This window comes from Herpailurus yagouaroundi, unplaced genomic scaffold (assembly GCF_014898765.1).
Source record: "Herpailurus yagouaroundi ecotype Mexico unplaced genomic scaffold, PumYag 202, whole genome shotgun sequence".
Classification (NCBI taxonomy): Eukaryota; Metazoa; Chordata; class Mammalia; order Carnivora; family Felidae; genus Herpailurus; species Herpailurus yagouaroundi.
This window is the reverse complement of record NW_024412433.1, coordinates 5149258-5172108: the sequence shown is the minus strand read 5'-3', so window position 1 is coordinate 5172108 and position 22851 is coordinate 5149258. Positions and strand designations below refer to the sequence as shown.

Genomic DNA, 22851 nt, shown 5'->3' with positions numbered 1-22851 from the left:
GATGATGCGTCTTGGTATCGCTGGTTTGGAGCTACAAGAACATTTCAGGGAAAGAGGAGAGCTGTGTGTTATTAGCAGCTTGGGGGGGGGGGGCGGGCTGTCAGGGAGCCTGAAGGAAGTGACTCAGAAGCAAGAAGCAGCCACAGCGGCTGCAGGAACCTTTGCAACAGAACGTGTGGCCCTGTTACGACCACTGTGTTTTTTTGTCCCAAAGCAGGCTCTTTATTTTCTTAAGACTAAAATCCCTTAGTTTGCATCCTTTTTTCCTGTGTCCCCCGCAGGTGTTTATAGTTTGCGAGTCTCGCTCTGTCTTGTTTTAACTACTGATTTGATCTTGTCTCGTGTTTCTCAACATTCAAACAAACCCGCGTCCCCCAGCCCCCTTCTCCCGACACCGCAGATCCTTTGAATCCTTTGCTTTAAGTGATTGAGTTTGGCAAAGCGGATCAGGCTTAGTTATTTTTAAAATCCAGGGTTCGGGGGTTCTGATCTGGTGCTTAGCTGCATAATTCCTTCCCTTTGTTAAGTACCTTTCTCTGAGACGCAAAATGCACTGTGCGGATATTAATCTCCAATCTCTGCAGCATCTGTTATTTTTGTGCAGGGTATGGGGGCAAGGCTCTGCATGTGCAGTGGCGCTGGACCCCCTTCTTCTGGGAGCTCCGTGCCCCTGAGGGGCTGACGGGGATTTTTGGTTCTTCTAACAGTGCGGGAAGCCTGCTTGCAGGGCTGTGTGTGGAGTGACTTACCCAAGATACAGCGATGACCCATCCAGAGACAGGGCAGTTTGGGCCCAGTCCCTCCACCTCCCTGGGCTCCTGCTCACAGCTGATCAAGGCCAGAAGGGGGTGTTTTGGTTGCCTCTGGGGCTTGTGTGGGAGGGAGAGCAAATACCCCCCCCCCCCCCCCCAGCCAGAAGAGGTTGTTAATGGACCCTTTGAATAACCAGCCCAAGAGCTTGTCTGTGTGCGAGGTCGGAACATTTTCCATGAAGAGCAGACTAAATATAGGCTCGAGGGTGGGGACCAGGGCCCAAGAGGGGGCTGTCATTGCTTAGATATTGTTTCTTCCACTGGTAATCAGAATTTGCCACCAGCCCGGAACAGGTGGCCACCCTAAGCTGTCTGGGAACAGATTGGTGTTTTTGTTTAACCAGGGGCTCATTTGCAAATTTCACACTTCTCCCGCTGTTTGATGGGGATTGTCTTTTTTTGGGCTGCAGTGTTGGAGTATTTGTACAGTGTTTCTACACAAGCAACTGTCTCCTCTTTAAAACTGCTCATGCCGTCTGGTTGTCATTAGCATCGTGGTTAGAAGCTGCTTTTTATTTTTCATTTTTTAAGGGTGGGAAACACTTTTCATGGTTCTGGGAGAAGAATTCCAAATAATTACCGGCCATGTTCACAAGCGATTTATGTTTGGTCTTAGAAATGTCAACATTCAGCAGGCTTTCGCAAATAGAACCATATTGATTTCCAGCTTAGGACACAGCCTCACCAAAGCTACCATTACCTTATTCTCAGATAATAGTCTTCAAGGGAGAGTAGTATCTTTAGGAAGTAAGTTTAGTTGAAATTCAATGAGTTTCACTTGAAAAGGGACGTACCAACAGTATCGGGGAAAGGAAGAAGTTAGTTAGAAAGTTTTGTTTTGTTTTGTTTTAATCAGTGCCTTCAACCAAATAAGACCCAACTTAGCTTCCTAACGGGCTTTTTGCTCCTGAAATACAAGCCCAGAAGCATGCTGTCTGTGTGAGGGTGGTCGGTGGTCCTCAGCAAGATTTGGTAATGTAGGTAAGCTAGTTACTTGCTAGCTTTTGTACTGAAAAATAAATTGATTTGGAGAGAGCCGATGGCCCTGAGGTTCAGCTGTTTGTGTTTCCAGTTGTCCTTTTCTGTGGGGGAGAGCTGGCTTATTTTCCAGGGAGGGCACTTCCGTAAGCCTGCCTGCCTACCCTTTGTTGTTGTTTTTAAGGATCTGGGGTGCTGCTGTGAGCCGTGATTCCGTCTCCTGTTCTAACAAGGCCCCTGGTAGCTCGGGCTGGTGAACCTGATTTCAGACAAACAAACAAGAGCATTGTTTTAATTTCGGCATCAACAGGCAAGTCTGGGGCTCTGATTTCCCACGTGCTATTATTATTTCAAGTTTGGGATTGCCGGGATTGAGACCACTTCAAACTCCCTAATTTTTTTGAACTCTTTATTTTATTTTTTTACATAGCACGTAAATACAGAAAGACGCCCGAGTCATAAGGGAGGAAGTTTTCACAAACTGACCATATGTGTAACCCGCATTCCGATCAAGAACCAGAAGGTGGTCGGCAAGGCAAGACCTATCTGTGTTGCGTGTAGTTAAAGGTCGCCTTTGTTTTTTTAGTCTGTTCTACCATTGATAGGCATTTGCGTAGTTTCCTACTTTCTGCTGGTACAACAGTGCCTCCGTGCACATTCTCGTGCCTGACTTTTGGTTCCTGTCAGGTGCCTGGGAGTGGAGAGCTGTGTCGTGTTACCTGTTCTCTCTGGTTGGACACAAGCAATCATGAAACCACTCTATCTGGAGGGCAGCCCCTATCTGGAGAGACCTTTCATTGCTGTTCAGAGTTCATTACATGACACTCAGGTGGCTTAGGTGCTGCATTCGTCCTTTGATTTTTGTTCTTTCCATTGTTTGTTCATAAACAAATGTTTAAGTGGCTAGTAAATTTCCGGCACTGTCTTAGACTTCCGGATTTTCTACGAACTGTTAAATCCTTGTGAGTTGAATAATTACAGCTCTGTAAGTGGGGAGCTGCCTGAGTGAAATCCTTCGCCAGGAAGTACTTTTCTTTAAAACGTGAATGGTACAACTCCCCTGAGACCAGAACGGGCCCCTTTCAGCTCTCCCTGGCTCTCGGCAAATTCGTAATCAGTTGGGGTACTCTATCCCGCCGATCCCAGATCCCAGCCTGGCCAGCACTGGTCTCCCCACATCCATCCTGGGTTTTAGATAACCCTTGGATCTGTGGTGGCATTTGAAAGGAAACTCATTTTCTACTCTGGGCCTGAACTGTTCTGTGGTCTTATAGTTACGTATTAGCACTACTCAGTTTCTGTTGTTTGTAGCAATTATGTGCAAGGCCGGAAACAAACAAAAGCTAAGGGTTGCCAACGGTGCTACTCTCAAGGGGTTATTTGTTCATTCTGCTGCGTCCTGGAACTGCCCATCTCCCTCCACAGAGGCCCGCTGAGGCCATACCTGGTAGCTCATAAGGGTGGAAGTGTGTGAGCTTCTCCAGTGGCCTCCCAGAGCAGATGTTTACTTTGAGGGATGGGGGTGGGAGGGCTCTGTTTATCTTCCCTGTTTAGCGTGGGAAGTGGCTAGTGTGAGAAACAGTAGGCACAAGATTTTATTGAGCACCTACAAGGTGGCAAAGGGGAATTTTTTAATTTCAGGTGTGCAGATGTGTGGGACCTGAGCCTTCTCCCGGCACACTCCAGATCTCGCTCAGGAGGCCACAGGGATGCAACCTGAGATCACGGGCAGCTGTGGGCAGCGTCGGGGAAGGGAGGGCTGCCTCCCGGGGGATGGGATTGAACCCAACCTGGAAGCCGGGTAGGAATCAGGCACCGGAGGGCTTTCCGGCTGGTGGGTAAGAGGACTGAGACGTCTGCACTGAATCCTCAGCCTCCAGAGAATCGAGGAGGCCAGGATGAGGGAGAAGAGCCTTACAAGCCCCAGAGAGCAGGTCGAGAGCACTTTGGGCAGTGGGAGACCACCGGTGATGGATTTCTGCGTGGGGAGGGCAGTGCTGTGACGCTCAGCGGCGGCCGTGCGGCCTGGAAGCTGTGTTGGCCGCTGCAGTCGCTGCGGTCGTGGGGAATGGCAGGGAGGGCTCGAGACTGGAAGCCGCCTCCCGGCCCTTGTGGCGGAGGGTGGGGGTCTGGGCGGGAAGGTGGGGACACGGAGACCGGGTCCGTGGGATGCTTATGGAGGTGCAGGCCCGAAGCCGTGTGGGAGCCTCAGGATGGGGGGAGGGGGGGGCGAGAGACTGGGATTCGATCCTGGGAACGCGAGAGTGGGGCCGCGTGGTGGGGATTCCATCTTTCGATGTCCTGAGGTTTGGGCGGGGGAGGTGCTTGGCCACGCGTGGCAGGTACCCAGGGTTTGTGGAAGAGGACCCTGTCCCTGTGGGGTTGGTCTGCATATGTCGGTCAGGAATCGCCCCGTCTGTGGGACGGACCCAGAGGTGGGCATCCCGGGGTGCATCCCGGCCCCTCCCTCCTCCGCAGACTCTTGGATGGGGGTCCGAGGCACCTGCACGTGAGCCCCCTGGGAGCGTGGCTGTTGTGCGTCTCTGTCCAGGAGCTGAACCGGTGCACACGGGGACTTCTGTGATCGAGCTGTGGCTCACAGAGCCTGGACTGTGGTGGCCCTTGAGGCCCTGCTCGTCCCGCCGGTGGCCTCCTGGCCGGCGGTGCCTTTCTCAGGGTGGATACCACATGATGCTTGAGGGATGTGTCCGCCTGTAGCTACATCTGATTATCTGTTCATGCGCATACTGAGCGTATGTCTGTGTCTATCTGTTGGGTGTCGGTGAGTTTCACTCAGTGGCTTGAATCCATAGACCCGTGGAGCCGGGTGCCAGGACTACAGAGGGAAATGGGCCGTTTGCCGTGCGTAGACCGGGCAGGCGTGTGCTTTGGCCCTGGTGCGTAGTGGGCTAGGCGACCTAGAGGGGGCGCCGTGAAGAGGCCTAGGGGCTCCCAGAGGGTGCCCTGCTGGAGCCCCAGAAGGTGGGAAGCTGATGACATGGGGGAGGGGGTCGTTGACAGACACGCGTCATCTCGTGTCAGCAGGAGGCCTTGGAAAACTCTCATCTTTGCCGGAAGGAATCTCACGGTCTTGCCACAGAAAAGTCAGGTTCCAATTTTTTCACTTTAGGAAATTTGAGTTTTGAGGGGCCTGGGTGGCTGAGTCAGCTTAAGCGTCTGATTCTTGATTGCAGCCCAGAGATTCATGATCTCACGGTTCCTGGGTTTGAGCTCCACGTCGGGCTCCGTGCTGACAGTGTGGAGCCTGCTTGGGATTCTCTCTCTCCCTCTCGCTCTCTGCCCCTTCCCTGCTCACATGCTCGCTCTCTCTCCCTCTCCCCCCCCCCCACTTTCTCTCTCTAAATAAATATTTAAAAGAAATGTTTAAAGTCATTAAAGGGAAAATTTCAGTTTTACCAACGTTTCTCAATTTGTGTTTGTCCTCATGCTGGGGAGTAAAATGAAAAGGTTACTTAATCTCATTTTGCCCATCATCTAAATCTAGGGTTTTTTTCCCTGCTTCAGACTCCCCAGGCCCCACACTGTTTCCCTAGACCCCCAGCTTGCCTGGAGAGGCTTGGGTGCTGCTGAAATCCTGGCCAGGTGTGTTTTGTGCATCTCCCCACAAGTCTCTGCGGCCCCACCTGGAGGCCAGGTGAGGTCCGGATGTGCTGGCAGTGCAGCTCCTCTTGAAAGTGGTTCAGAATTCCAGACTCAGACGTGAGAGCCCGTGTTCTAGCATCCCACCGTCTGCTCCTGATGGCATGTCGGCTGTGGGGCACTCAGATTTTTCATTTCACAGACTGCCTGCTTGGGATGAAAGAATCCCAGAGTGCTGTGGTCTTCCTCGTCTGGGGAGATCGGCACCCCCCGACTTGTTGAGATTAATTTCAGGGCTCTTTGTGTTGAGCTACTCATGGAGTTGACACACCATCACCCCAGGCGCACCCTCTTCTGGGGTCTGCTTAGGGAGGGGGATATGCCACTAGCCTAGGGTCTGAGATTCATACGAACAAGGCGTTTTGCTACTAAGAGATGAAATTTGTGGCTTAACCACAGCCCTGGGAGGCTCTCTTTTCCCCACTGTTTTGTGATGAACAGTTGGAAATGCACAGAAGAGTTGAAGGAACGTGTAGAGGGAGCTGCTCTGTTCTCACTGCCCTGCTTCTCTGCTCTGAAGTGTTGTATCTCTCTCTATCCATCCAGAGGGTTGCTGTCTAGCTCTTTCTATAGAATGCAGAGTTTTCCAAGGCTGGGCCGACTAGGGCTAGGAATCCAAAGGATTTGTAGAAACAGTGCCAGGCAGGGTGTCATGGTGTCAGGTTCCAGGCTTAGTGTCGGCACAGTGGGGTCAAAGCCCTTACTAAGTGTGGGTCCCACATATGGGGGGGGGTCTCATTCTGCAGGGGAAGTCAGTTTCACTTGTGCTTTGGAAGGACAGCTTTTTGTTGTGTTAATCTTGATTCAGTTTATTTCTTTAAGGTTATGTGAGAGAGAGAGAGAGAGAGAGAGAGAGAGAGGAGGAGAGAGAGAATCCCAAGCAGGCTCCATGCTGTCAACACGGAGCCTGATGTGGGGCTCGAACTCACGATCTGTGAGATCATGACCTGAGCCGAAACCGAGTCAGATACTTAGCCAACTGAGCCACCCAGGCACCCCAGTCTTGACTCAGTTTAGATGTGAACCCAAAAGGAGACTTTGAATTGAACTCTGAGTTGAGTTCTGCAGCTCGATGTGTGTGTTCGGGAGGGCAGCCCCTCCTCCGGCCTCAGTGGTTTTGCAGGGGTGGGGGGGTGGCTCAAAGGACTGTGGTTTTCGACGTGGCCAATGTATTGATGTGCAAGACAGGCGTTTTCTTGCTTAACTGGTTTATACTGCGGCCACTTCCCTGGAAATCGAATGATGTCATAGCGGATCACAGCCATGGTGACTGTGGCCTGTAAGGCCTGGGGATCTAAGGCCCCCACCTCAGTGACTTGCCATGGAATTCTTGGCAAATACGCGTCCCTTTGGGCCTCAGTTTCAGAATCCATACGATTGAACTTTGATCTCAGGCTTCCTCCTGTCTCTGGAGTGGCTGCTGAGGCCTCATCCGTGACTCATCGTCCCCCAAAATGACCGAGTCTGGTGGAGGTGGAGGGGGGAGGTGGGGATGAAGGGTGGGGAGGAGATGGTCCGACGAGGCCAGCCTGCCCTAGGGCCTTGCGTTGAATGGTCTCATCCGAGTATCCCTCCTCCAGCAAACTCCGAGTGAGATTCCACTCAGGAGAGTAATACCCAGTAAAGGGAAGGAAACACACTGTGGTGTGTGTGTGGAACCCATGGAGCACATGGAGGGACAAGCACTAGTGTGCCTCGTGTAACAGGGGTACGTCTGCTGAAGGCTTCTGCCACCTGGGCGTGTGCCGGGGTGAGCGGACGGAACCTCACGGGTACTGACCTCCAGTGTCCCGAGGTCCCCTGGTCCCCCATACTTAGGGTAGAAAGCAGGTGTGTGGCTGTCTGACCTGGTGATAGTGCGTCAAGGTCGTCACGAGCACATGGTAAATGTTGCAGGTGCGATTAATGAGTCTATTACGTGCCCGACTTATACGGCAGATTTTCAGGCGCATCCGAGAAGTCTAATTAAGCCCTCCATCACCTCCCTGGCTCATGAGTTTTAGGGAGCAGCCTCCAGAATTGGAGTCATCCTGGCCCTGAGATGGGAGCTGAATTACAGTGTGATCCCTGTCTTTGCCACGTTAATTGCAGTGTTCGTTACAGAACCTGATTGGCCCCAAAGTCCTGTTCTCCAGAGTGGACGCAAACGGGGTGTGTCTTCTGAGTTGTCCGCGAGCCGTGACCTCACAGGGGCTGATAGTCGGCGGCTTCCTCCTCATCTGCCCCCTGCAGTGCTGTCCACATCCTGCCCAGAGCTGGCCCAGACTCCGCGGCCTTGGACCCTGCGGCCGTGGACCCCGAGGCCTTGGGGGTGTTGAGTCAGCAGATTCCTTCCCAGATCCTCTTGCAAGGCTCCATCACAGCCCTCTGCTGCCGCGTGCGTGTCGCTGAGTCCCCTCGGGGCCGGCCCGGCCTCTGCCGGCCGGTCGGACTCCACTCTCCTCTTCTCAGGACTTCAGCATCCCTGCTCACAGCCCCTGCCTTGGTTTCCACGCCAGATTTCTGTTCGAGTGGGCCCGTGCGTCCAAAATCTCTAGCCGGAGCCCCGGCTTCGGTTTCCATTTTTGTCACAGTCATGTGTTTAGCGCGAGCAGGCTTTGAGCTGAGGGGGATTTATGGCAGACCCTGTCTAGGTTGTCACCTCTTTGTCACTCAATGAGGGAAGGGTCGAGTTTCTGAAGAAAGGGTGGTGGCTCTGAGTGCCCCTCCCTCTCTCACAATTACCCCCCGGCCCCCCGCAGTGGGAAAAGCTTGACTTTTGAACGTGTCCTCTGCTGTGAGCCAGGGAAACTTGGGTTCTTCCGGTTCAGTTTGTGAAAGAACGTTCTAGTCTCGTTCGTGGGTTATCATGGTGGAAGACGTTTCCAGAAGACTTGCCTCGTACGTTTCATCGGGTAGTTTCCTAACGGGCAGCCCAGATTCTCCTTACTGCTTGCTCCCCTCCTGGTACCAAAAAGCCTCTTGTTTCTGAGGCTTTATCTTAAAGGCCACTTTGCAGGGATGAAGGGACGTCTGCCTTTTCCACCCCTGTGTAGACAGACCCCCTGTTCATCCCTCCCTCTTCTCCTTTGTGTGGTGTATGTGTGTGTGTGTGTGTGTGTGTGTGTGTGTGTGAATGCACGAGGGAGTCTTCCCCCGTTTTATCCTGAGAACAACCTTGGCCACCTCACCAGTGGCTTGTTCGCAGGAAGGGTGGGCGGTGGAGAAGTGTGTGGACGGTCTACGCTGGGGTGTACGTCTCCTCCCACTAGAGCACAGTTCCCCACCCTGCTGCAACCACATGTTGCTCCTGAAAACAGTCCCTGCCTGAGAATTCTTTAGGAAGATACCACGTAAAGCTAATTGCGGTGAACTTTTCCAGAAACTTGTGTTTGGAAGGTCCGTTTTCCATGGTTACTGTTGCCTTGGCTCTTGTTACATAAGTCCTGTTAGATCCTGGGGTTTCTGGAGCTTGGGTTCCAATATTTAAAAAACATGACTTAAACCTTAGCGATCATGATACTGCCTTTTTGGGGCTTTCTGGACATAAAAACAGGAATCGTAATCAGAAACCTGAGTTTATTTTGACCAAGAGTTTCTCTGTTGGTTTGAAAACATGCCCCTGGGAACACTCCTCAGTGGAAGCCGTCAGGGGCTGCGTCCACGTGAGCAGGGCCACCGAGCCTCGAGGCCACCGAGCCTCGAGGCCACCGACGCAAGCCGGGCACTTAGACTTGTTTTCCCCAACCCAGATCCACGCTGGCCGGTTCCCCCCCACACTCCACGGAGATGGGGAGCCAGGGGCTGCTGGGCAGGGGGCTGCACGGACAGGACATTAGACTGAGGCCCCAGCCGGCCGCCGGTGGAATCTGCTAGAGTGTGTTTTCCTGGTATTTGCTCTATGAGCGTTGTGATCTCGGGTAGATTCTGTCTAGGCTTTTCCCTGAGCTCGAGGGAACCCTCGGCTGCAACAGCCTCTTGCTGATTCTTTGTCCCTAGAGCCCCAGGCAGCCAGGTCCTACTGGGCTGGGCCGACTCTTGGAGCCGGGCTCTTCCCCAGAACTTCCTGCTCTCTCGTCCCGGGATCAGCTGGTGGTCACTCGTGGCTGGTTTCCACGCCGAGCTTCCGTACCTGGGAGGCCCCAAGCGAAGCGAGCAGCTGCTGGGAATCGGGCAGGCGGTCGGTTGACGGCCGCTCACGAGCCGTGCGCTGTGCCAGGCCGGGCACCGGTGCCGACTGGCCGAGCAGCCTCCGCACCCTCCTCCTCTGGCGGTTCCGTTCCAGACGTCAGCTCCCGTTCGTTTTTAGGAAGAGGAGACCTGAACGGCCGTTTACCGCCGGGGGGAGGCTCACACGGCCGAGGCCGCTGCGGGGGTCCGGGTCTCCCCGCGACCTGGGCACAGCTCTGCGCCGGCAGCCAGGCGGGCGGCTCATGGGTTTGCCTTGTAAATGACACCGTTGCCTGGAGGCGTCTCTGACAGCTGCTCCCGCTCCGGATTCCAGAAATTTCTATGAAGCATTTCACGACCGCTCTCCCAGCTCCTTCTTCTTCTTCACTTAATAAAACCCGTAATAATAGCTCCAGCTGTTTAGTGAACGTGAGCCGTGCCCGGGACCCTGTGATCAGGGTTTAAACCTGCTTTGTGTCATTTTATCCAGGTCCCCCTGGGGACAGAGGTGGTAGAACCCCCATTTTACAGGTCAAGAGCCTGAGGCCTAGAGTTTAAAGCCAGGCCCAAATGCACCCACGCCCTGGAGCTGGCCGATTTAGGATTTGAACTCACGAGTCACGGTCGTGATGTGCTGATGAAACAGAGCGGAAACCTCTCAGATCAGCCCCACCCAGGTCTGCAGGGGCACAGGGGGCCTCCCCCTTCGTGGACCGTCTTGCAGGTTCCAGTTTGTGATTCGAAGCTCGCATTCCCACCTCGCCTTTTAATCACTACTGAGGTGGTGAAGAAGGGAGCAGGCGCTGGGTCACTTCTACTCCCTTGCTGAGGTTTGGGGGTGCCCGGGCACTGGCTGGCCGTTTTGATTGCTGGAGGAGGAGATACGATGGCAGAGCTGGCTGCCTGCAGTGACAGGTTCGCCTCCTGGGACAGGGACGATTTCCAGATGGCGTCCGTTGACACTTCACCTGAGCTCAGAAAATCTGCAGCACCTTTAATCTGGGTGGGTTGGAAATACGGCTCTTAAATTTAAGCCACTCGAATTAGGTGACATTTTAATAATGGAGATGCTAGCACGCAGTTAATTTTTAACATGTATAAATAGAAGCTGCTTTTCCTCTGGGCTATAATTAGCATAATAGGCAGAATTGATACCCTGAGAATCCAAGGGATTTGCCTGAGGTCACGCAGAGTTAGGTGGCTGAGCTGGCAGGACCGAACCCAGCGGGACCGTTTTCACGGGGCAGCAGAGCTGGGCACGGGATTTGCTTTCCACCACAGGTGTGGGTCCGGTGGGTCAGACGGCCCCACCTCTACTTCCACATCGGGCCCCGGGCTGCAGAGCGAGCAGGGACTCACCCGGGTCGTGCGGTGGGTGGGTGGGTGGGTGGTTGACTTTCCAGGATGGTGTCCTCCGATTGCCGTCCGGGGCTGGCGATGGTCTGGATTCTTGCCATGTTCCGGGCCTGACTCCCCGCACCGTCCGTGCAGGGAGCCGACCGCAGTGTCCTGCCCGGGCCACGGGCTCCTGAGGGGCGGTGGGGACTCGCGCCGGGTGATTGGGAAGTCCGGGCCCCCCCGTCCTTTCCGGCCCAGCAGCAGTGCAGTTTCCTGAGGGTACCCCCCACCCCGGCTGGACGGTCCGCACGAGCTGAGGCAGGACGCCTGCCCTCACGTGATGGAATGTTTCCCGCACTTTCTGTCAAAACCGCACAGCAGTGCTCTTTCTGCACACGTTTCCGTCAGCAATTTCAGAGACTTAAGATTTTGGGGCGCCTGGGTGGTGCAGTCGGTTAAGCGTCCGACTTCAGCCAGGTCACGATCTCGCGGTCCGTGAGTTCGAGCCCCGCGTCGGGCTCTGGGCTGATGGCTCAGAGCCTGGAGCCTGTTTCCGATTCTGTGTCTCCCTCTCTCTCTGCCCTTCCCCCGTTCATGCTCTGTCTCTCTCTGTCCCAAAAATAAATAAACGTTGAAAAAAAAATTAAAAAAAAAAAAGATTTACGTGAGAGATACCGCACGAATCTGAAGTTGACAGTTTTGACGAGTTTTGACAGACACACCCGCGAAACCACAATCAGGATATCGAACATGTGTGTCTCCCCACTTAATTGCCTGTTCCCCTTCGCGACCCGTCCCTTTCTCTGCCCCCGTCTGCTTGCACCGGAGTGCTTTCTGGCCCTCTGGGTGAGTTCGCGTTTTCTGGAATTTAAGAGAAATGAAATCACGTGGTAACAGACCCCTTCTGTGCTGACTGCATTCGCACACGGTGGTGATTTTGAGATTTGATCGGCTTGCTGGGAGCGTCAGAAGTGTGTTCCTTTTCATTGCTGACTAGGATTCCGTTATGTGGGTTTCCTGCAGTTCATCTTCTGATGGACGCTGATTGTGGTGGTTGCAGGGTTTGGCTTTTGCAGATACGGCGCCGTGAACATCCGCGTTCAGTTCATGTGCGCACATGTTTTCGTGTCCCTTGGTCAGTACCTGGGGCTGGCGTGGTAGGTGTATATGTAAATTTGTTCTTTATTAGGAAAAAAATGTTTAAGTTTGTCTTGAGCCAAGACAGCACGAGTGGGGGAGGGGCAGAGGGAGAGGGAGGGAGAGAGTCCCAAGCAGGCTCCGTGCTGCCAGCACAGAGCCTGACTCCGGGCTTGAACTCACGAAACCTCCAGATCATGACCTGAGCTGAAACCGGGAATCATACGCTTAACCGGCTGAGCGGCCCAGGTGCTCCGGGTGTATATCTGACTTCTAAAGAACCAGCCGACTTTTCCAAATCTGTTGTTTAATCTCATGCTCCCACCCACAGGGTGGGGGTCCCCACTTAGGGTGTAGGCTCAGCAGGCTCCTGGCAGTGACTGCTTGGGGGTAGCACCTGTCCTTCAGGGGGAGGATGCGTCGTCTGCGTGTCGTGGGCGTGTCTTGTACTAACGCCAGATGTGGGGGTGAGGCCGAGGTGGGGAAGAGGCAGAGTGGGAAACGGGAGGACGCCCCAGGGAGAGGAGCTGTGACCATACTCGTTTCATGTTCGTAAAAATCAGACCCATCTGGGTGCTTATAGGAGATTAAAAATTAAAAGCATCTGGGCAGAGTCCACGAGCTGGCTTGTAGGTGCCTCCGTAGCACACACGAGGCGCAGGCGATGGGGTGAGGCGGGCGGAAGGCTCGGGCAGACATCGACGGTCCGGTCCCCACCCTCTGCATCACGCTGAGAGCCCCCGGCCTCAGTTTCCCTGCTTGGTTCCCGGTGCTTCTTAGGAAGGGGGCAACTTTGCAATGTTTGGGGAAGTTTTGAATTGTCACAACTTTGGAGAAGAGTGTTAGTGGCATCTGGTGGGTGGCGACCAGGGATGCAGCACAGTGCCCAGGGCGGCCCTGCCTCCCAGCCTCTCATCTGCATGCAGAGCTCTGAGCTGGCCCGGTCCCCCACCTAGCATACACCGCAGGCGTGTGTACCTGTGTGCACCCTGGGACCCAGTACTTCTCCACGAGGAAGGAAGACAGGAGGGCGAGGTGAGGGGTTGTGCAAGCCTCTGTCTGCTCCTTGTCCCCAACGTTTTCTAGGAAACTGTCCCCCCCCCCCCCCCGGGGGGATGTGACTTTCTCTCCCCTCCCAAAAATGCCACCCAGCTCTTTATGACTAACTGCCTGGCAGCCTGAGCTCAGGGTCAGGACAAGTTAACGAACTTCTTTGTTGATTAACCTTTGCTTGGCTCAGGGAAATTACTCACTTGTTCTCTGGCCAAAGAGTAAACCTGGAAACTTCTGTCTGTAAGTCTTTTTCGACAGCTCCACATTCTGGAGAGTGTCTTTCTTTTATTTATAGGAGGGGAGAGAACCCTGTGTGACTTCCTCCTGTAGTAGATTTTGCTCCTACAGAGGTTTTCTTTCACCAAAGTGCTCGTGGTGGGGTTCGGTGCAGGGGTGGGAGATGACGGTCAGTGTCCCTGTCGCTTCCTGCCCTGATGCCACATCAGCAGGACGCTGGAGAGCCACCTTTTATCTTGGTGTGTGGGGAGTTTGGGCATGTTTACCTTTTCGGGGGAGGATATACCAAGGATGAGGGGTGATTTCCTGGACGTGGCAATGAGAAAATAGCACGTGCAGGCCAGACCTCTGGGCCGGACATACGCCCTGGCTCACCGCGGCCCCGCGTGCTCAGCAGCTCCCGTGTCCCCTGAGAGCTGTGGGCTTCTGTGCCAGCCGGGGAACCTGCCCCTTGCCTCCGCTTCCAGGAATTAAGATGCCTGAGTGCAGATGTCATTCTCTCAGGTGCCTCTGGAGGTTACGAGGAAAGCGTGCCGTCCTGGCTGGCCAGGGCCCCCCGTGCTGGCTTGTGGGTTGTCGAGGTGGGCGTGCCTGGGCCTGCACGGGGCGCTCCTCGGGGTGAACTTCACTTCTCTCCAGGTCTCGTCTGTAGTTGATGGGCCTCGCGGTGCTTCTCTGGCTCAGGTGTGGCTTCCCTACGGGCTTCTCTTGACACCACGCTGTCTTAAAGGTTCGAGATCTTGAGTTTGGAAGACGTCTTCACGTCCCCGCGTTCCCTTCGGTGCGTCCAAGGGCGCCATGTGCTGCCGCCTGCCAGCTCGTGAGGCTGGCCCCGTGTCCGCCCCCCCCCCCCCGCCCCCGCACACCTGTGCCGCCAGGGAGGCCGTTTTTAGTTAAAAAGCCAGAAGGTGCCACCACATACAGCCCTCTCCCGCCCCTCACATCAGACCTTCTAGAGGACTGTTGAGCTCTTCCAAATAAATACTGATTTTCTAGGGGCACCTGGGTGGCTGAGTCGGTTGAGCATCCGACTTCGGCTCAGGTCGTGATCTCAGGTTCATGAGTTCAAACCCCTGTGTCGGGCTCTGTGCTGAAAGCTCAAAGCTTGGAGCCTGCTTCAGATTCTGTGTCTCCCTGCCTCTCTCTCTCTTCCCCTCCCTGCTCACACTCTGTTTCTCTTAAACATTAAAAGAAAAAAATCACTTTAAATAAAACGATTCTGTAGCCTTTCAGGGTTTAACAGTGTGAAGACCCCCAGGATTCTCTCGAGACGCTTTATGCTCAGCCTTACATGTTGTGCGTGGTCCCCTGCATTGTGTGTGCGTGTGTGTGCATGCGTGAGATGAGCATGTGTTTGTATTTACAGGATCCAGCACAGGCCATCCTGTCGGGACACGGGGTCCGGCACAGGCCATCCCGTCAGGTCACGGGGTCCGTCACAGGCCATCCCGTCAGGTCACGGGGTCCGTCACAGGCCATCCTGTCGGGACACGGGGTCCGGCACAGGCCATCCCGTCAGGTCTCACCTCCTGTGCCAGCACGTCTGCTCAGCGGGCTCAGATGTCCCAGGATGTTGATGGGTAATTCGTGTTGCATAGCTTGGCTCTCCCGTAAATAGATTCCAAAACAGATCCGGCCAGGCCTTGCCCTGCGCAAAGCCTCTAATGGCTCAAGGAAGTCGGAATTCCTTGACCTCACCCCTCACCCTCTGAGAACAAGTCATGGGGTAAATAAAGACAACGGAGTTACTTTGTTTAGCACCCGGGGCCCTTTGCCTGGGCCTGCCTGGTCTTGCCCGTCCCTGGGGGCACGTCACTTCCAGCTGTCCCTCGGGGCCCCCTTGTCCACCTCGGGTTCCAGATGATCCACATCCTGGCTCCAGGCATTCTTCTCTTCTCCTGACCCGGCTGACACCTGCACTGCTCAGGTCAAGTGCCACTGCTCCCCGAGGTCATTCAGGAGGCTCCCGACACCAGTGCCAGGCGTGTGGCCTGTGCACCTGGTCTAATCGTGGGGTGACCCCTCCTTCCCCAGCAAGGGCTCAGAGAGCTCTGGGACTGTGGTCTTGGGACTGGGCCCCAGGGTCTCATCCAGGGCCTGCGGTGCGGGTGGTGAGAGCTCCTTGGAGCCTGACCGCCTGAGAGCGGAAGGACCGCGAAGGCCTTGTCCCTCGGCTGAGTCCACGGATGGCAACGAGGAGCACGCCTGATGTGTGGCGCACATATTCTCGTACTCAGATGTCCCAGAGGAGGGGCCGCCCACGGTCATAGTGATGAGTCGGCGAGCCTGTTTGTCCGTAGCTGCCATTTTGGGAATTGTCTTCAGATTGAAGGCGCTAAAAGAAGTTCCTAAATGTAGGCAGTGTTTGCTCTAAGCAGATAGTCTTTGCTGTTTAAGAACGGAATTTGCTTCCTCTTTATGCTGGAGGGCACGGCAAGTTGGTTTGTTTGGGTCCTTGGTTGAAAACGTCAGAACCCCATTCTGGCTAATGCAAGCCGATGTGGAATTTACCAGAAGGGTGTGGGGGGTGAGCCAGCATGGGAGGCCAGCCTGGGAAGCAGGCCTGGGGATGGACTGGGCCGGGATCCACTGGCGGGGTCCAGGGAGCAGGCACAAGTCGCTGCGTCTGGGACGCCACACTTGTCTTCCTGTTCCTGGACAGAATCAGCCACCTCTTGGCCACCTTGATTGACAGCCCCACCGGGATGGCAGCAGAGGGGCCGGGCAGGCCCACAGACGCCGCCGTTGGAGAAGCTGTGTCCAGAAGCCGGCGTGGCTCCTGAGCAGGCGGGGACTGCGCCCACGCCGTCCTGTCAGCAGGGAGATGCTCGCCGGGGGTCGCCGGCGTGATTTCAGGCATCTGCTCAAGTCCACCACTTCCTCGTGATTCCATGTGGAAAATTCCGTGGAGCCGAACACTTTGTGCTTTCCAAAGAGAATGGGAGGGGCTCCTGGGTGGCTTTTGACACCGATGCTGATCTTTAACATGCACGCACATCACAGGCCAACTCATTGGTGGCTTCAAACATTTTGAATGATTGCTTGCAAATAGAAAGGACAGAAATTAAACCTACAGGGAGCTGGGACAATGCCGGAGGACAGGGTGGCCTTTTAAGCCTTCGTGCAAGTGAGGTACTTCGTAGAGCGGGGGTGGCCTGGTGATACCAGGTGTGGGGAGACATGTGGACCGGTCTGTGGGGCCGTGACAGGTGGACCGGCCTGTGGGCCGTGACAGGTGGCTGGGGCCGCTGCTCACGCCGACCGGGCGGCTCCCGCGGGCGCGCACTTGGCCATGCTTCCTTCCTCTCCAGACCTCGTGGCTCTAGCCTCTGGTCTTCCCTGCCTTCGGGGACACCCACTTACGTGCGCGCTGCGCAGGGCTGGGTGCCCTGTGGAAGGAGCGCCTTTCCCGAGTGTTCTCTGCTCCCGGATCTGGAAACAAAAGAGGGATGCCGTGTGCTTTTCATCTCTCAACCTCGGGAATCTTCTGTTTGAACCTTCCCTGTGGCAGTTCTGCGTCTCCACCGTAGATACTACTGGTCGAGGGACAGCGCAGGTCTCCTGGTGCTGCTTTCTAACTGTGTGCCTCGGGGAGGTCTCTGGACTTCTGAGCCTCAGTGTCATCCTGCTTTCCTCGGGGGACATGAGCGTACGTGCGTGGCACCCCGGGTGTCCGGTCGGTCCGTGCTGCCACTCTTCCTGGCTGACCTCCCTCCACCTGGCCTCTCCTCACAACCGCGGACACTCGGACAGTTGTCTGTCTGGTGGGTGCACATTCATTTGGCTCCCCCGGGAGACTTGAGGTCATGTCCCTAGCATGGGGGCCAGTGGTGTGGATGCCCGGCTTGGGGATGCGTGCCGTGTAGGGCTGTCCTCCTCCCGCGGGGTCGCCACGGTGGGATCCACCCTCCATCATGTGATTGACCCAGAAGTTAGCCATGCGACTGCTGTTGATGGACAGGATCCTGCAGGGTCAGATCTGAGTGTCTGGGGACGCTGTGGGGGATGGGAAGGGCTCAGTGTCTGTGTCAGTCTGCAGGGCTTTCCCGACAAACTGTCACAGCCTGGCAGGCTTAAGCAGCAGACGTTTACTGTCTCAGGGTTTAGACTTTGGAAGGCTGAGTTCAAGGTGTCCCCTAGTGTGGTTTCTCCTGAGGCCTCTCTCCTTGGCTTATGGAGGGACACCTTCTCCCTGTGTCCTCGCGTGGCCTTCTCTGTGTGTGTGCGTCCCCCGTGTCTCTGTCCTCTTAGAAGGGCACCAGTCTTCTCGGATGAGAGCCTCACCCTTATGACCTCATTTAACCTGAGTCGCCTCCTTAAAGGCCATGCCTGCAGGTACAGCCACATGGGCAGTTTGGGCTTCAACATGGAATTGGGGGAGCATAGTTGAGTCCCTAACAGTGTCTGCCCCTGCCCCTGCCTTTCCTGTATCACTTGGTGATACAGCGTGACAGGTGCTTCATTATTCACTCTGATCGGGGCTTTGATTTCAGCCCTATCAGATCCTGTCAGTGCGGGTGTAGGTCAGCCATGGGCTTCCAAAGTGAACAGAAGCAAGGAGCAGCGAATTTCTAGACGCAAACGGAACTATTTACTTCCTGTCTTTACTATAATTTATTCTTATAATATTTATACTTATTTATTTAGTTATAAATGTTTATTTCTTTTTTTTTTTAATTTTTTTTTTCAACGTTTTTTATTTATTTTTGGGACAGAGAGAAACAGAGCATGAACGGGGGAGGGGCAGAGAGAGAGGGAGACACAGAATCGGAAACAGGCTCCAGGCTCCGAGCCATCAGCCCAGAGCCCGACGCGGGGCTCGAACTCACGGACCGCGAGATCGTGACCTGGCTGAAGTCGGACGCTTAACCGACTGCGCCACCCAGGCGCCCCTATAAATGTTTATTTCTGAGAGAGAGCACGAGAGAGGGAGAGACAGAGAATCCCAAGCAGGTTCCCAGCTGTCAGCACGGAGCCCAACTTGGGCCTCGAACTCCCGAACTGTGAGATCATGACCTGAGCTGAAATTAAGAGTCCGACACTTAACCAACTGAGCCACCCGGGTGCCCCAGTAATATCTTTATTTATTTTATATATTTAATTGTGTTTATGTGATATCTATATTTTGATATCTTTGTTATTTTAATTGAGGTTGTTTTTACTGGGAAAATGTAAGAGCCATTAGGTTATTATGTTATGAAGATTTGAAAGAATGTGTGTTTAGATCAGAGCAATGTTTAAAGGTATAAAACAGATTGTGAAAAAAATTATAAAATGTGGCTAATGACACATGGGGTGAGGCCTCAGTTAGGACTGCCTCTGGCTGTGCCCACAGAGCCTCCTTGCCCCAGCAGGGAGGGGAGGAGTGGCCGACTCAGTCAGGGCTCTAACCCTGCAGTCCCCTGGCCTTGAGCTTGGCCCAGAAGGAATGTCCAGACGGAGGGAACGGGGTGGACCATCTTCCTCTCGCCTGAAGACCGCAGTGTGGCCACACTCTGTTTTGCAGCTGTGTTCTGTAATCCAAGTAGGAGCTGGGAAATGTGTTTTAGCAGTTGACTGATTAACTGATCTCATCACGAGTCTCTACAGCTTTTGGGCAGAGGGGCGTTGAGTTGTCTTCCTCTCCTGACAGGATCTTTGAGTGCTTTTCAGAAACGGGGTTTGATGAAGAACTTTAAAGATGACAGAAATAAAACTGGCTACCAGCCCGGATCCCAAGCCCCTACAGTTAACCTTCTGAAGACTTCCTGTGATCATGGCCTCCCCGCCCCCCTCCAGCTCCCTAGCATGGACTTTGATCTCCTTGTTTTAGGGTCAGCCTGTGTCAGCTGCAGATCAGCCTTTGAGGGGGGTGGGGGGGGGGCGCGAAGCTTCCAGAACGGCTCTTAGGCTGGCGTTTTCTGCTGTTGTGCAAAGAGAAGAACGACACGTAAACTTTTGAGTATTGACTAGGAAAATAACCTTCAACCCACACCACGCCAAGAAAAAGAGGAGTGATCTTTCCCACCCTCTTAAAAAAGTGAGTGATTATTCACTTTTGAAATCGTCAAAATAATACCACTTCTGTATCCTGATGGACAGTGGCATAGCTGTCGGTGACCATCATCCTGAAGTTAACTTTGTTTCCAGGCTGCTGCCTCTGATAGCCCTTCTTTGTGCCTGTTGGTCCTGTAGCTGAAGGGTCCTCTTGGGTCTTGTCCTGGCGGCCGGCCATGGCAACAGGGGCCAAGAGGGGACCGTGGCCGGGGGGGGCCCGCCCTGTTCAGGGCAGCTGAATTGTCAGAGCCAAAAACCTTGACACTTGTGAAACTGGCACTGGTAATGATAATAATTTGCAGATTATGTGACATGAATCATGTTAATCAGCTTACACGTATTAATTGGCTTAATCCTCTAGCAACTCAAAGACATAGATTTAATTGCCAATTTATAGGTGTGGAAACTTGAGACCAAGGATATTGAATGATAATTCATCTCTCCCCTTCCCCAAAGGTGTAATGACATGCATAGAAAATGCAGAATTCTGTGTATCTGTGTGTATGTGTGTTCATGCGTATGTATGTATGTTGTAAACTTAAAAAAAAAAGTTTATTTTGAGAGAGAGAGAGAGAGTGTGTGTACAAGCAGAGGAGGGGCAAAGAGAGAGGGGAGAGAGAGAGAGAGAGAGAGAGAGAGAGAGAGAGAGAGAATCCCAAGCAGGCTCCATGCTGTCAGAGCAGAGCCTGACATGGGACTCAATCCCACGACCCTGGGATCATGACCTGGGCTGAAGTCGGATGCTTTAGCGACTGAGCTACCCAGTTGCCCGTTTAAAACCTGCCTCCTTTGCAACTTGAGATATCAACGTGATCGTAAGCAAATAGCAGGACGGAGAAGGCTGGTTTATGAAGTGGGGGACCGAGTGAGGGCTGCATCCAGATTTCTGTGTTTCAGATGAATCCAGGCACATTTGGGCTCTTGCAGCTGATACACCACCTGCGGGCCGGCCACGACAAGCGTCCCCAGGGCAGCCGTGCGGAAGGCGCTTGGTGTAGCTCCGATGCCAGGGCCTGCCTCCTTCCAAGGAAGGCTTGGACCTGGCTGCCGCCTTTGCTGAGAATTCATCTCTGCTTCCTCAGAGACTGTGAATTAGATTTTTATTTCTGCAGCCAGAAAATCATTCGAAAATATAGAAGATCTGTCTTGTAATCCTGTTACATAAAAAGGTTTACATTAAAAAAAAAAATCTCTTGTGGATGAGTGAGGGTAACAAGCAATGAATTATTTAGAGAAAAAACGCCCCCCCACCAAAAAAAAAAAAAAAAAAAAAAGACTCAGAGGCAGTAGGAGCCTTATGAGATCGTTGTGCATAAATTAAAATGGGAAGAAGGTGCTGGTGAGGATGTGCACGCTCAGAGTGGTGTGTAAAAGGCCATCGCCACCACGAGATTGGAAATCTGAGGCACGTGTTGCTTCTCTAGGTTGAGAATACTTTGGATGCATCATGAGCCTGAAAGTTAAAGGAGTCCTGTTTTCCTGTCACATCCTAAGTGTTTGTGGGCGAGGTTTGGTAGCGTTCGTCCACAAAATAAATAAATACACAGGCAAACTTCCGCCGAGATGCCATAGCAGCTCCTCTCGGGAGGCATTTCTCTACATGCTTTGGGGAGGGGGACGGTCCGGTCTTGTTTTTCTCCTGGAATGGAAGTATTGTCACGTTTGGAGCCTTCCCGAAACCGTATCCAGCGAAAGTGAAACAGCGATCCTTCTGCGTCAGCTTCGTATTTTGTTCCGCATGCCACAGACGAGCAGGGACAGGTAGGAGCCGAGAGGTTGCACAATCCCCGAGAAGCAGCATGCGGTGGGTAGCTTGTGGCCACCGGAGGGGGGACCCAGGCTGCCTAGCGAGCCACTGGCCAGGTAGCAGTGGAGCTGTGGTTTGAAGGGACCTCCGTTAAGACATTAATAAGTGGGAAAATGCCTGAAAAATAGCCATCCTGTTATTTTCAAACTGTTACTTTGAACATTTATGATTTGTGTTCATTGTAGAATTATTCAAAGTAGAGATGGAAAAAAAAACAACAAAAAAACAACCACAACCCCAGACCTAGCATTTCAAGATGCCGTGTGTAGGTCTGGCTCACGTTACACGCCATTTGGTCCCGTCTGCCCACATCTCGGGACAGAGGCTCTTGGGAGGTTTTCACACGCAGCGGGTTCGAGTGGAGCCTCTTCGCTGAATTCACCTGTCGTCTTTTCCGGTGTGTGGATGTTTCGTAGTTGGCCGCTTTGTTCAGTATCCTAAACCGTGTGCTAAAGTGTGCGGCCGAGGGCGTTTTCATCGTAACTGTGCTGACCTCTCGGTGACGTTGTCCTAGGTGGGTCATTGTTGTGCCAAGATTTTCTTCAATATAAACGGTGTGTTGTTGCATTGACTCCAGAAAGTTTGTACCGATCTACCCTCTGCTGAGGAGAAGGCCCCCCCCCCCCCCCCCCCCACCAGGCATTGGGTCGGAAGAGGGGTGGTGGTTTCAGGAGGAGTTAGTGCTTCCACCCTGCAAGCCCCATGGCGTGGGCAGGGGCAGGGGCAGGTGGCCCCACACACTCAGATTCCCCCCTCCACCGGAGCCTTCTGTTTCTTAGGTTTCATTAGAATGTTGATTATGGACTTCGGGCTGACTTCAGGTCTGGAATTTGAGAGTGACACAGGGACATGCCCCGAGCCCCGGGGAAGGTCAGAGCCAGGTGTTAGGGGGAGGAGGCAGAGGGGAGAAGCTGGAGACGGTCGGTTCAGCTGGTCCGAGAAAGAAGATGGGCTTCTCAGCAAATCCCGTCTGCCCAGCTTCCTCCACGTGGGAACTTGGGAAAGATGCGCGCCTCCCGCCTTCCCTCGTGAGCCTGGGTGTGTGCAGGCACCCTCGGGTTCCTTCTCGTTCCTTCCTTGTCTGCAGGGCCGATTGTAGCCGAGGGCTGCAAGCCACCTCGTTCTCTTGCTTCGGAATCTTAACTCTGCTGCGGGGAGGGGGCAGTTCCAGCTGCGCTGCAAGAAAGCCTGCGTGTCGCCCTGTCACAGAGCACTGAGCCTTTGTTGTGGGCAGTGGTTAAGTCCTCTCCAGGGAACGAGCATTTCTGCAGCGGGTGCCAGGGGTTGCTCTGTGCCGCTGATCACAGCGGCTGAAATTTAGCGGGCACCTACTGTGCGCCAAGAATTCGGTGTACGTTGGCTGCCTCTTCTAATGATCCACCAGATCCATGTCATCGTGTCATGGTGGGGATTCAGAAGCTCAGGGGATGTGAGCCTCACGGGAGGTTCTCCAGGTGGGGATTGGAGAAACCAGGTCTGGTATCCAGGCTGCCCGACCCCAGAGCCCGTGGGCGGAGATAGAACGGGCAAGAGCTTGCAGGTGGTTTGTGTCAGGTGCCCCTGAGACCAGGGAGGGCGGTGCCCAGCCAGCTTTAGGCTGCACAGCTCTGGGGAGAGAAGACGGGGGGGGGGGGGGGGGGGGGG

The 22851-nt window shown here is 54.1% G+C and overlaps 1 protein-coding gene across 13 annotated transcripts in view; it reads left to right on the top strand.

Annotated features, from left to right (window-relative positions):
* The window catches only part of AGAP1 (ArfGAP with GTPase domain, ankyrin repeat and PH domain 1), a 548021-nt gene that overhangs the window by 6000 nt on the left and 519170 nt on the right, over window positions 1–22851 (top strand). The window lies entirely within an intron of this gene.